Below are 10,193 nucleotides of genomic sequence, written 5' to 3'. Positions count from 1 at the left end.
CTTTTTCCTCAGGAGCGAAATTCACAAAATTTTCAAAACCCTAATTTCTATATCTTCAAGCCTCTCCCGCTTCCTACTCCATCATCACTCCAGACTCCAGTTGTTCATGCTCCACTACCTCATCACCTGTTTTTGATTCTCTATGATTACAAGGTCGTTTGTTTTCTTCTTCCCTATTTAGTTTCATTTTTTCAGTTTTAATTCCCCTAATATCATCTACTTTTTTGTACTCTGAAGGATCAATCGATTGTAAGGTAATGTTAATGATTGTTGATGGCTGCTAAGTAACCCCTACTTGAGTAAGTTGATGGCTGCTAAGTAACCCCTACAAGGTAATTTCTTGCTATTCCATTAATCAACTTCTTAATCTTGCTGGGAAATTGATTTATTTTCAGTTGGTTTTTTTTGTTTCTAAGTTAACCTGATTCGATTTGAGTTAGTATCGCAGATTGTTTTGGGGATTTCAGATTTTGTTTAATTAAACATATTTTGTTTAATTTTAGGTTTTAATTTTAGGTTTTAATTTAATTGGGTTTCGTACGTCTAGTGAATTCGATTAGAACTTCAATGAGGTTTTGAATTTTTGATTTGGAATATATTGTTCATGATCTCTTATCCATTTATATGAAGTATTCATTCCGCCTTGAAGTATCCGCAGGGACCGCCAGGTCAGATTGAACTGAAATGATGTTCATGGATGTGTAAGTATTTTGCAACAACGCTTTTTTTCTCCTTTTCACGCTGTAATTTTACTTTATTTATATATATATTTGGTAAGTTGTTCCAATTGATTTATTTCATATAGAAAAGGGATGTGATATCATTTGCACACAATAAGGTTTTAGTGTTTTTTGTTACCTAAAAAATTGGTTATAAGTTTTAGAATCATGCATGATGGTCATTTATTCACTTGATAACAACGTGATTGGAATATATGTTTAAATTGGTGATGAATGTTAGATTGTGTATCTAAATGATAGTGAATGTAGTCCTATGATTGAGTGGTGAAGCTTTCTAAAAAGGAAGGTGTTGTGGGTGGATCATAAGGGAAAAGAAAAACCTCTTGAGTTTCAGTTCGGAAAAGAAATGGCTTCAAATCTTTCTCGTGGGTTGTTTAGCTGAAATAGTCCTTGATATTTTTAGATTTATCAAATTGTTGATTTAATTGTTTGGATGCATGTTTCGATGAATTATAGTTGGTTAAACAACTGTTTTTGTAGTTTGATTGTTTTGGAGTTATCCTTTGATGAATTATAGTTCCTTAGCTTGCTTACTGGAATATAATACTTCATGGCTATAAATTATATTTTGTTGAATACAAAGTTTACAATCAATAAGAAAGCACCTCAAACATCATCTCTCATTTCCAGTTCTTGGCCTTAATTCTGCTATGGATCGACCCTAGTTTTTGCAGGTACTTATATGCTTGCAATACCCCAGTAATCCTAGAATGTGCGCATTATGACCTAATTTCCCATAAATCCCTGAATTCAACTTTCTTCCCAAAACCAATTCAATGAACTCAACAACTATGAAGAAAGGTGTATATATTCCTATCACTTGGCAAAGAGAAATAATTTGACAATACTTTATGAGTCTTTAGATTCTTTTTTAACTTTGTGTTCCTTTTCTCATTTTGTAAAGTTATATTCTTATCGTTTGTGATGAATGACACTATTTGTAGTAATATATCTGGGTGTTGGTACTTGCAACTACATGCCGAAATATCTTATCATCGTATATTTTCTTCTAATATGCTTCTGCTTCATGTCACCTTATGAGTCTGAAATTGGTGCTTGCTACTTATTTAAAAGACAGCGAAAGATTTGGCATGGCCTTCTCTATTAGGTACAGGAAACTATGATTTGAGAAAACTCAGTTTCGTGTTTTGGTGTTAGAACTTGGAAATGATGCTTATAAATGAAAGTCTAAGTTAGTAGCTGATGGAAGAGAATTATTGCCTTTGACATTATGCAGTTTCCTATAATCAATTGTCCTCCTTGCTCGAACTTTGACGCTTTGTTTTTAGCTTAGTTCATTTCTTTGATGTGGAATATGAGCAGCACTATGTGCTTCTGTAATTGGTGCTTCATTTTTTCTTTATAGATAAATGCAATTCCCATTGCCTTTTCTTTTTTTTCCTTTCTGACGTATGATACCATATGACAGTAAAAACTTGTATTGTTTGGAATTGGCAGTGATGCATTTGAATGGAAATCAGAGTTACTTGCTGATGGAGTAGCATCTTCTCTTGGTTTTTCACCCCGAGATAGCTGGTAATCAAGAGAGACATATCTGGTGAGTTAACTGCTACACCATTTTAAATAAAATTCCATATCCCCATGTTGAGGCTGTAGAAACATAACATTAATATGTGCATGAAACCTTTCCCCTATGCATATTGTTGGTGAAATCTCAAAAGTAAAGCGTCATAGAATCATGGATATTGCCATTTTAGCACCAGGAAACCTTTCCCCTATGCATATTGTTGGTTCTTTGACATTTTGTAGTATTATAAAAAGATAAAAATATTGTAAGATGGGAAACATTAGCTACTAATTCTTTTTGCATTTAGTTAGGATTTTTTTACTACTTTCTTTAACAGGGTGTTGTAGCTTAAGAAATACTTCGTGTTTGAAACAACTTTCTAATGCTCTTATTTCCTACATATTTGAGATGTAGGTTCCTGGAGAAAATATGGATTATTGAACAAGGAGGGAAGTTAACTCTATAGTGGTTACATGTGTAATTCCTTAGATTTTTGGTAAATACTTGTGTGATCTCAACTAATGTAAAATATGATGTTATTATTTTTTTGGATTATTTATAAAAGTACTACCTAAAGTACTTCGTTTTGTATATAATAATTGGATAATTATGTAAATTTATTTATCTTTTTAATGAAAGTTGAATTTTAATCATCATTAATTTGCATTTTATTTTAGCTTCAGAAAATTTACATCAAATTAAAATTGAAATGGTAGGAGTAGGACCCACTAAAAATCTAATACAATGGTTTAATAAACGCAGATACTGTTGCAATAGATTTCAGGAACTGTCGCATTAGCTATACTACAACGGTTTGAAGTGGAATGAAAGGACCGTTGTACAAGGTCCAAAACACCATTGCATTAGGTGCTATTACAACGGTTCATTTTGGGTGGATGAGAACCGTTGTATTAGGTATAATAAACCGTTGTAATAGATGTTGCATTAGGTATAATAAACCGTTGCAATAGAGCTAATGCAACGGCCGCAACAGCTACGGTTCATGAACCGCTGGAATAAGTCTACTGCAACGGTTTTTGGCCATTTGGCAACGGTTTTTTGGCGTTGCATTTGGTCGTTTATGTAGTAGTATAAGCCACCGCATGTGCAGGGTAGACTTTTGAGTCATGCTTACTAAGTTACATATGACAGGTATGCTCATGTAAGCCACTGCATATATATGTAGAATGAGTCAAGGTGAATTGAATTAGGAATTATTCGTGCATAATGCACAACCCGCAAGTTAACAAATATGTCGTGGACTCAACAGTATGTTGAGAAGGAACACGACGCTTCTGTAAAGGTCGTCGACATTCGACGACTTACCCCTTTAATTAAATCTAGATCGTCGATTGATCTCAATCTAATCTAGACCGTTCACTTGATTTTATCCTTTTTTGGGTTGTTTGGCTCTAGGCAAAAAAAGTACCCAACGTATATTTAATATTAATTATTTAATATTAATGACATCATCATCCGTCCATTTCACCGCCGGCCCCCATCACCGCCGGCCACCATCACACCGGCCCCCATCCCCGCCGGCCACCATCCCCGCCGGCAACCATCGCCGCCAGCCACCATCATCCGTCCACCATCATCCGACAACCGACCACCATCATCTCTCCCACCACCATCAACCGACCACCATCATCATCGTCGGCAACCACCAACATCATCCGGCCACTACCATCACCTCCGACCACCATCACCGCCGGCCACCACTCGATATCGCCGGCCATCTAATTTTATAATTAATTAAATAATAATCTTTTTTAATTCTATAATTAATTAAATAGTAATCTTTTTAATTTCAAGTAAATAACCGTTTAGTTTAAAATATTATTGTTATTTATCCGATATTAGCTAATTTTGACATATATTAAAAAAAATAATCAAATTTAATTTAATTATTTTTACCGATTTTTGTTTAAAAAAAATCTGATTTTATTTGATACGGTATTAGATAATTATTAATTACCGAAAGTTTTTTAAATAAAACAGATTTTATTTGATACGGTATTATATAATTATTACCAAAAATAGAATAGATTATGATATTATGGAATAATATTTATTTTTTATATATTCTTTAATTGATTTAGTATCGTAATTTTTCCTAAATTGAGCCTTAGATTTCGTTATTGATTTTCCTAAAAAAAATATCAGATTTATTTTATTACCAAAATAAAAATAGATTTTGATGTTTTTTGTTTAGGGATTAAATAGATTCTGATATTATATTATTTATTTTTTAGATATTCTTTTTATAAAAGGAAAATTTACTTTAGATAATCCAACCTTTTGACGAGTTTACGTTAATAATCCAACTTTTTGATTATTATTTATTAATCCAACTTTTGCACCCCATTAAATTTTATTGCACCCAACAGATCATCTCCCTGATATAGCAAGTCACCAAGCTACGTGGCAGTGTGTTGTTAGTCCATTATAATATTTTGTTTTTTTCCTTTAAAATTTATCCAACTATATACCCATCCTAGCTTCTTTCTCTACCTAGCCGGAAAAAATGGTGGCTTTCATCATTTTCTCCATATGCTGCTACATCCTGTTCAATGATCATCATCCTCATCACAACATTGCAACATCATCATCGTATATCTTCAATTAATTAAAATTCCATGTAATATGATTCTCTTTTGTGATTTTGGACTCTAAATCAAGCCCATACCCTTTGTTTATGCCAAATTTCGTATGGACGACCTTTGGTTGGGACATAAACGACTAGATTAAATAAAGTAAATAAATGACAAGAAATAAACACTAGTAGAAAAAACCCTTATTGCAGCGGGCTTTTAGACCCCTGTTGCAGCGTACATCGTATGCTGCAACTGGGGGGCCTGCAACAAGTCTGAACTTGTTGCAGCGTACATGTTCGCTGCAAAAAGTGATTTGTTGCAGCGGGCTTTTAGATGTACGCTGCAACAAGTGCCAAAAAATTGGCAAAATTTTGGACTTGTTGCAGCGTACATATAAAAGCCCGCTGCAACAGACCCAACTTTTTGCAGCGTACATTTATTTGTACGCTGCAACAAGTCTGAATTACTCAATTTTTTGCAGCGTACATTTATTTGTACGCTGCAACAAGTCTGAATTTTTGCGAAATTTTTTTCCCTTGTTGCAGCGTACAACATATATGTACGCTGCAAAAAAGCACTTTTGGCGGGAAAATTCTAATTTTGTTTAGGGATACCTAGAGTGCCTTGCACTAAATATAGAAACCTGTCAAAACAATAATAGAATAACGCAACCTGTATAACAAATATAAAAACAACAACTGGAGTTTTGTATACTATATATCCCAAAACCAAAGTGCACATATTACATTTAAATATATGTTCCAATTTCAACATAAACATACATTTTAATATAAAATTTATTCTATAACAACTAAACCAACTCGATCAAGCGCGCTAAAGCCAATAATAAATACTTGTTGGTAAAAAACTTAGCCCATTGCTCACGAACCACATCAAATTCCTCGCATAAGGCGCAATCCTCGGAGTGTAGACCTTTACAAAAACAGAAATTTAAATTAAACATTAGATTAAATACAAATTAAATATCACATTTTAACATTCAAGAAACTAATGACAATGTCCTAATAGTCTAAAATGAGTCCTTAGGTTCTTTAGTTCAAACTTATTACATGTTTAATATGCATAATTTTAACGATCTAAGACTCGTTCCAATCTATTTATGCACCTATAGACTCATTGGGTCGTTATAGGTCATATTTAGGCTAAAATGACATTTTAGCCTAGATATGACCTATAACGATCAAACAAGCATTAAATGGGTATAAGTAGATTAGAATAAGTCCTAGAAACTCAAAACTAAGCTTATTAATCATATAATAATTTAAAAATGAGTCCTTAGGTTCTTAAGTTCAAAGTTGGGAGCGAAAATGTCATTTTAGCCTAAATATGACCTAAAACGACACAATGAGCCTTAAATATGCATAAATGGAATGGAACGAGTCTTATAAAGTTAAAATTATGCATATTAAACATGTATTAAGTTTAAAATGCGTGCTTAGGTTCTTTATTTTAAAGTTAGGAGCGAAAATGCCTCATTTTAGCCTAAATATGACCTATAACTATCAAACAAGCATTAAATGTGCATAAACATATTAGAATAAGTCTTAGAAACTTAAACTAAGCATATTTATCATATAATAAGTTTAAAATGAGTCATTAGGTTCTTAAGTTCAAAGTTGGGAGCGAAAATGGCACTTTAGCCTAAATATGACCTAAAACTACACAATGAGCCTTAAATATGCATAAATGGATTGGAATGAGTTCTAGAAAGTCAAAACTAAGAATATAAAACATTTAGTAAGTTTAAAATGAGTCCTTAGGTTCTTTAGTTCAAAGTTTGGAGCGAAAATGTTATTTTAGCCTAAATATGTCCTATAACGACCAAACAAGCCTTAAATGTGTATAAGTAGTTAGAATAAGTCTTAGAAACTTAAAACTAAGCATATTAATCATGTAATAAGTTTAAAATGAGTCCTTAGGTTCTTTAGTTCAAAGTTAGGAGCGCAAATGCCTCATTTTAGCCTAAATATGACCTATAACGATAAAACAAACATTAAATGTGCATAAATAGATTAGAATAAGTCTTAGAAACTTAAAACTAAGCATATTAATCATGTAATAAGTTTAAAATGAGTCCTTAGGTTCTTTAGTTCAAAGTTAGGAGCGAAAATGCCTCATTTTAGCCTAAATATGACCTATAACTATCAAACAAGCATTAAATGTGCATAAACAAATTAGAATAAGTCTTAGAAACTTAAAACTAAGCATATTAATCATATAATAAGTTTAAAATGAGTCATTAGGTTCTTAAGTTCAAAGTTGGGAGCGAAAATGTCATTTTAGCCTAAATATGACCTACAACGACCTAATGAGCCTTAAAGGTGCATAAATAGATTGGAACGAGTCTTATAAAGTTAAAATTATGCATATTAAACATGTATTAAGTTTAAAATGAGTGCTTAGGTTCTTTATTTTAAAGTTAGGAGCGAAAATGCCTCATTTTAGCCTAAATATGACCTATAACTATCAAACAAGCATTAAATGTGCATAAACAGATTAGAATAAGTCTTAGAAACTTAAAACTAAACATATTAATCATATAATAAGTTTAAAATGAGTCATTAGGTTCTTAAGTTCAAAGTTGGGAGCGAAAATGGCACTTTAGCCTAAATATGACCTATAACGACACAATGAGCCTTAAATATGCATAAATGGATTGGAACGAGTCTTATAAAGTTAAAATTATGCATATTAAACATGTATTAAGTTTAAAATGAGTGCTTAGGTTCTTTATTTTAAAGTTAGGAGCGAAAATGCCTCATTTTAGCCTAAATATGACCTATAACTATCAAACAAGCATTAAATGTTCATAAACAGATTAGAATAAGTCTTAGAAACTTAAAACTAAACATATTAATCATATAATAAGTTTAAAATGAGTCATTAGGTTCTTAAGTTCAAAGTTGGGAGCGAAAATGGCACTTTAGCCTAAATATGACCTATAACGACACAATGAGCCTTAAATATGCATAAATGGATTGGAATGAGTTCTAGAAAGTCAAAACTAAGCATATAAAACATTTAGTAAGTTTAAAATGAGTCCTTAGGTTCTTTAGTTCATAGTTTGGAGCGAAAATGTTATTTTAGCCTAAATATGTCCTATAACGACCAAACAAGCCTTAAATGTGTAAAAGTAGTTAGAATAAGTCTTAGAAACTTAAAACTAAGCATATTAAACATGTAATAAGTTTAAAATAAGTCCTTAGGTTCTTTATTTTAAAGTTGGGAGCGAAAATGCCTTATTTTATCCTAAATATGACCTACAACGATAAAACAAGTATTAAATGTGCATAAATAGATTAGAATAAGTCTTAGAAACTTAAAACTAAGCATATTAATCATGTAAAAGGTTTCAAATGAGTCATTAGATTCTTTAGTTCAATCTTAGGAGCGAAAATGTCTCATTTTAGCCTAAATATGACCTATAACGACCAAACAAGTCTCAAATGTGCATAATAGATCGGATTGAGTCTTGAAAAGTTAAAAATAATCATATGAATCATGTAATAATCATTTGGGGAAAACCGGGTTAGATGTCTTACAGCATGTAAAATCATTATTGAATTCATGTCACCTCTCATGTTGCAAATGTATAAAACATCAATACCAAAATACAAATATCCCTAGCATTATACTATAGTCTCTGCCAATTATTATGATCGAGCTACTAGATTAACTCAATGAAAGAACTGTAAACCGTACAGAACTACAGATAGTATACAACTGAACATAAAGCACCATAGTAGTATGATTATATTTAAACCCCTTCCTTTATGTTCAGTTATACATTGAAGCAAACCACAAATTAGAAGCAAAGCTATACATTGACAAGCCTTCATTAAAAAAAATAAGGCATTTTCTGTATAGAAATTGAAGAAAAAAATGTACTTTGCGTTGAACTTGACCCATATAATTCTTGTTATTCATAGAACTATAAGGAACACGTATATCTATCATTCTATCAGTACATCAATTTTTCAGGTTGGATAGTACTTCAATTGTGAGTTGACTAAAATCAGATTCAAGAGTCCCAAATCACGATATAGAGACTAGTTGATTATTCAAATACTAAATTGTGGTTGTCACTTGTCATCCCCTAGACTACATTCAACCCATGTTCTTCTAAGATCACTTGAGCTATGAGAACTAAGTTGACAATGCAACAAACTAAATACAAAAATCTCACAACTTTGCATTCAAATTCTTCCAAAAACAACAATCAACGAGCATACTAAACCTGAATACAAAATTAATAAGAATAAATTAAAAATAGCTGAAACAATAAACTAAAACCCTTCAATTAATCAACCCAAATCATCATTCTCAATGTAAATCAAAAACCCAATTGGCAAACTATCAATTTTTCACTAAAAACAAATTTCAGAATTCCCAAATTGATGAAATTTGACCTAAAAATCCAACATTTTACTCCAAAAAGAAAGAAACGAGATAAACAAACTCACACTGTGGATGCCGGAGGCGTTAAGGGCGGCAAAGAAGGCGGTAGCGGCGGCTCAAACGAAGAGAGAGGCGACCCCGAGTTCCCTGGCGGGCATAAAATTGGAATCTCCGACGAAGCCTTTCTTGCAAGATCTAATCCCCCACCCTAATTGGACGGCGCTAGCTAGTAGTCACCTAACAACCAGAACGGGCGGCGCAAGCAAGGGGGAAAAGAACATTGAATCGATTAGTTAGGGTTTTGCGATTTTAAATCAAGAACTTATTAAAACAATTGAGGGAAAAATTGAAATCAATTTACCAATTAGTTACAAATGATGTTGTGTTGGTAGGCCACCATTATTGGCGGCGACAAGCAGAGGAAAGCCGAGCACGGAGGCAGGACAACACCATCAACCACAACAACGCAATAACCATCGCAACCACCCAGCAACGTCGGCATGAAGGAGGTGGTGGCCGGCGATGCAGAGGAACGAAGAGAAAGAGTGTTCGAAATTTGAGATGACGCAGGGAAAGGCACGCGAAGAAGAAAGGACCGGCTTAGGGTTTGTCTTTAGGAGACGACGTAGGGAAAGGCACGCGAAGAAGAAAGGACAGCGAGAAATTTTTTTGAGATGCGGCTTAATAAATTGTTTTGAAATTTTTTTATCCGGTTATTGCAGGGGGCTTTTAAATTGTACGCTGCAACAAAAAGGGTTGTTGCTGCGGGCTTTTATTTTGTACGCTGCAACAAACACATTTGCTGCGAACAACTAAAATGTACGCTGCGATAACCCTTTAAAGGGTTTGACCCGCGTTGACCGACTGGTTGTTGAAGCGTATTTATACATGTACGCTGCAACAAGGGGG

General features: G+C 33.1%; 2 long non-coding RNA genes across 3 annotated transcripts; one reads left to right on the top strand and one right to left on the bottom strand.

The window, feature by feature from the left end:
- On the top strand, nt 1–2,918 carry LOC130466038 (uncharacterized). 2 transcript variants are annotated; one of them, XR_008926057.1, is made up of 5 exons: nt 1–153; nt 238–332; nt 631–701; nt 2,199–2,298; nt 2,683–2,918. It is a non-coding gene; the product is annotated as an uncharacterized lncRNA (long non-coding RNA). The 2 variants fall into 2 exon arrangements; XR_008926058.1 differs by having other exon boundaries at nt 2,677–2,918.
- Nucleotides 2,919–5,551: 2,633 nt separating this feature from the next.
- LOC130466037 (uncharacterized) lies at nt 5,552–9,818 on the bottom strand. Its single transcript, XR_008926056.1, has 3 exons — nt 9,646–9,818; nt 9,350–9,521; nt 5,552–5,798 (listed from the first exon to the last, which is right to left on the bottom strand). It is a non-coding gene; the product is annotated as an uncharacterized lncRNA (long non-coding RNA).
- Nucleotides 9,819–10,193: the final 375 nt, after the last annotated feature.

Source organism: Spinacia oleracea, chromosome 1 (genome assembly GCF_020520425.1).
Source record: "Spinacia oleracea cultivar Varoflay chromosome 1, BTI_SOV_V1, whole genome shotgun sequence".
NCBI classification, from domain to species: domain Eukaryota; kingdom Viridiplantae; phylum Streptophyta; class Magnoliopsida; order Caryophyllales; family Amaranthaceae; genus Spinacia; species Spinacia oleracea.
The sequence above is the reverse complement of the archived record's forward strand: the minus strand, read 5'-3'. Positions and strand labels throughout refer to the sequence as shown.